Source organism: Nicotiana tabacum, chromosome 4 (genome assembly GCF_000715075.1).
Source record: "Nicotiana tabacum cultivar K326 chromosome 4, ASM71507v2, whole genome shotgun sequence".
Lineage (NCBI taxonomy): Eukaryota > Viridiplantae > Streptophyta > Magnoliopsida > Solanales > Solanaceae > Nicotiana > Nicotiana tabacum.
In genome coordinates this window covers 18,308,558-18,313,354 of record NC_134083.1, presented here as the reverse complement: position 1 = coordinate 18,313,354, position 4,797 = coordinate 18,308,558, and positions in this window count along the sequence as shown.

The window sequence follows — 4,797 nt, the reverse complement described above, 5'->3', positions numbered from 1 at the left end:
ATGGCCCACTCGTGATATGTCTAGGACCAGGTGATACCGAGTACGTTCTGAGGGAAATACACGAAGGCACCTATAGAAATCATTTAGGCACTGAATCATTGGTTCTTAAAGTAACTAGAGCCGGCTACTATAGTTTATTTGGTCTCGGTTTATTCGGTCGTTTTGCGGTTTATATATTTAAACAGTTCAGTATTCGGTTCGGTTATCAGTTTTAATGGTTCGATTTTCGATTAAACTAGAAAATTAAAGTTTACTGATAGTGAGTAACTTTTAGTGGTGTGCAGTCCAAGACTCCAGGCAAATTAGATAGTTTTAACTACCATAGGAAGTGATGTCAGTTGCAACTAAGCAAAAAAGGCAAAAGCTTCAGGAGTAATTTAACTAATAATTCATTTATGACAAAATCTCATCCATTAGTATTTACAATATTATATCAAATCTAAGTTTTAAAGGAGAGACACAACCTGCACAATCATTGATACCAGAAGTATTAAATTTTAACGCAGATAATGTAATCCCTCACGGTGTATTGTTAACTAACCTATCATTGTTTGGTTACAATTTTTGTAATGGCTTGAAAACCGAAACTGAACCGATTAAAACCGAACCAAACATGAATAAACCGAATTGAATCGAAATTATTACAGTTCGATTTTGGTTATTAAAATCATAAATCGAAAACCGAATAAACCGAACCGAACTTATGTAAAATCAAATCGAACCGACCGACGCTCACCCCTAGTGGAAATCATTCGGGCGTCGAATCATTGGTTCGAAAAATAATCAGAGCCGGCTACTACTGGATCAGTATGAAAAAGGACACAAAGGAGTTCGTACGAAAATGTGATGAATGTCAAAGACATGCTCCGATGATTCACCAACCCGGGGACCTGCTGCATTCGATTTTGTCACCATGGTCGTTCATGAAATGGGGAATAGACATTGTCGGCCCCCTTCCATGGGCACCCGGTAAGGCTTAATTTATATTATTTATGATTGATTATTTTTCTAAGTGGGTGGAAGCCCAGGCATATGAGAAGGTCAGAGAAAAAGAAGTCATCGACTTCATTTGGGATCACATTATATGTCGGTTCGGAATGCCGGCCGAGATCGTGTGCGACAATGGGAAGCAGTTTATCTGTAGCAAAGTGAGAAAGTTTCTTGAAGACCATAAGATCAAAAGGATCCTATCAACACCATATTGTCACAAGGGTGATTTATGTCACTTCGAATTCTGCCCGAGGTTCACCACCGTGCGGCAGTCAAGCCCAGCCTTGACTTTAGCCTTTCCAACACTTAAAATTATTTTAGGGACGTTTTGGGACTTGAAAAAATTAAGGCAGCAAGAAAAGTAAAGGAACACACGAAATTTACAGGAATTAATTCCCAATTCGTATTAATATGTGAATTCAAGAACACAAAGAAGACAACCATATGGCCGAGAACAAATAACTCCCTAGCCCCCCTGCCCAAAACACTTTGACACAAGACTAAGTTCTCCCCCTTTGGGACAACCTTATGCACATATTTATAGTGCAGGCTGCCCAATTAAACTTGGCAGCATTTAAAGCAATCAGTTGACAAGCCCAACTGATGGGCAAACATGGAGAACATGCTAAAAACGTGTATTACTAAGCCACACAATCAGCCATGATCTAAAAATGTGCCTCCACTTAGCCCCATGATCAGTCATGTTTGGATGGGGCAGTTGTAACCGCTCAACTACCCTGTCATGTGCACTGCATGTGCTTGTTTTGGCTAGTTTCTGCACGCCCAAGGTTGGCATTGCGCCCATGCTTGCTCTTTGACACAGATTCGCCCCAACGTCATTACCATAGCTTGCTGCCCATTGACTCAGTCGCACACGTCCGTTGCCTCAATAGCCCGCTTACGTCAACTCTCCCCCAACTTGATGATCAAATCTGCCCATGCCCTTGTCATTGCTTGTCTTGCTTTGCCTTGCCATGTCTTTGCCCCTGCTTTAACATGGTTTTGCCTTGACATTGTCATGACATCTCGTACGTCCATGTGAAATGCTCATTGCCTCCATCAAGGTGAATTTGTCAACTCTGCACAGTCCGTCATGTCGAGCTACCCATCATGATGTTGCCCCAATTTTCAAGTTGTGTGCCAAGGCCATCATGAAAATCCTTGCCACAACCCACATCTGCCGAGGAACTTTGTCAAGGGGCTAACACTTACTACCTTAGTGGGAACGGACAAGCAGAATCAACCAACAAAACCATACTACAAAACCTCAAAAAGAGGTTAACCGACAACAAAGAAAAATGGAAGGAAATCCTGCTTGAAGTCCTATGGGCATACCGTACAACCGCAAAGTCCAGTACCGGGGTCACCTCGTTCTCGCTGGTTTACGGCACCGAAGCTCTAATACTGGTTGAAGTCGGAGAAACAAGTCTCAGGTTCTAATATGCAACCAAGGAATCGAATGACGAGGCCATGAATACAAGCTTGGAGCTATTAGATGAAAGGCGCGAACCCGCCCTTGTTAGGTTGGCCTCCCAAAAGCAGCGGATCGAGAGGTATTACAATCGAAGAGCTAACTTTCGACATTTTAAAGTCGGGGACTTGGCGTTAAGGAATGTCACACTAAGTACCCAGAACTCGAATGAAGGGAAGTTAGGACCGAACTGGGAGGGTCCTTATCAAATTATCGAGATCGCCGGTAAGGGATCGTACAAACTCGGAACAATGAACGATGAGCAACTACCGAACAACTGGAACGTAATTCACTTGAATTGATATTACTGCTAAGGTACGACCCCATTCATTCCTTTTACTTATTTGCATTTTGAACTAACACTTGCAGGCGGCCGTCAAAGAACGACACAATTTTTAGGCCTGAAAGCACGCGTTGCACTCTTTTTCCCTTGAACCGATTTTGTCCCAAATCGGTTTGACGGCAAGGTTTTTAACGAGGCAATACTAAATCGTGCTAACTTAGAACTGAAGTCTGGTTGCGAACCGGCATCGAAGATCACAAAAATAGTATTCGAGGCCTCTCTATGATCGGTCCCGAACACTGGGAGCATCACCCTCGGATAACGACTTTAGCAAGAAAAGAAACTTTTTGATTGAATGGTCTCGGCTCGGACGATAGGATTTACAGTAAGGGCCAAATGGTCGAATGAACCGTGCCTACATAGACTGCTCGAGCCCTGACATAAATCTTGTACACATCGTATATATTACAAACAAAAATAAAAGAAAGTCTCTACCTTGCAGATAAATTTCTTATCCCTTAAAAAAATTCTTTTCTTTCTGAATTTCCTACATTAGATCCCTTAAAGGTATCGAGCCCAAGGGATGCCTTTATCTAGGTTCAAACGATCGTTCCTACTCGGGGACTGCTGTCCAGAAACAAACTCGGGATAGCCCGGGGCACAAGACCTATTAGGCAGCACCCAAACTAAAAGGCTACGGCCATCCCCATTCGGGGACTGTATCTTAGGCAAGTCTGGATAATTTGAGGTGACAAGACCACAGGGCAACACCCGAACTAAAAGTCTATGACCATATTAAATCGGCTCAGAGACGTTCGAGACCCGTAACAAAAAACAAGGCCTTGAAAAATTTCTAAGCCGGTTCTAAAGGCTACCCTCGGCAAACTATAATCTAAAACATTATAAGTACTTTGGGGAAACGTTCTGGTCATACCGAACCCCCCACGATGCCTTAAACAAAATAATGTCAAAGTCAAGGCTTGTTCGAACCACCGAACATGACCTAATTAGTTTATGTTAAGGCATTTCGATCTTTGCGAACATAAAAAATAAAGCAAAGGAAAACAAAACTCAAAAATTGTCGAAGGGAAAAAGAAGCCTTGTATTATATATATATATGAAGTCTTTACAAAAGTCAAACAGCCTTGATAAATAAGTACAAAAGTACAAAAATACAAAAAAATAAAGAAAAAATGTACAAGGCACTTAAACGGCCTGGTCTTCACCGGAGCCCGCCTCGTCGCCAAGTTCTTCGGAGTCTCCTCCACCCTCGAATCTGCTCGAACACTCGGAACCTTCTTCATCCTCGGGATAATCCAACTTCTTGGCCTCGTCTCCGAGCCCCTTAGCACTCTCGGTTTTGACCGATGAGTCGAAACCCTGAGCATGAATTTCCTCGAGGGCCTCCATTCGGGATTGCCGCTTCGCATGCTCGGCGATATCCTTCGTTCAATCCTGGGTCACCTCGGCATCGGCCTTATATTGGGCAACCATCTCGTCGGCATCGGCTTTAGCCACCAAGACCACCGACTTGGCCGTTTCGAGCTCCTTGGCAAGATTTTCTCGATCAGAGACGGCTGCACTTAGCTGAGACTGGAGCTCCTCAACCTTTTTGGACTGCACCTCAACCTTTTCCTTTGCCGCTCGAAGTTGGGTCTCAGCCGAAGTCAGCTATGACCGAGCAGTCTTTTTTTTCGAGGCCAGACGATCCATCCTATCTCTCCATTCATCGGTCTCGGCCTTAACAACATCTATCTCGGCTCAAAGTTAGGCGATCCAGTCGATTTTCTGTTGGACCTACGGATTCCAACCGTTAGTCACCAAGTCTAGCTCGTCGTCACTAACCTCAAATATTTTTACCAGCTCAACTAGGTCGGCATGTTCCTTCCGAGAAACCTCCAGCTCATCTCGAAGGCTCTTAGCCTCCCTTTCGCGTTGCTCGCTGAGAAGTTTGTAAGTATTTCTCTTCTCGGTGAGCCCTCGGACCTCGGCCTCAAGATGGTTCAGCTCGTCCCGATATCAGAGAAAGGTCTCATGATAAACCACCAAGGCT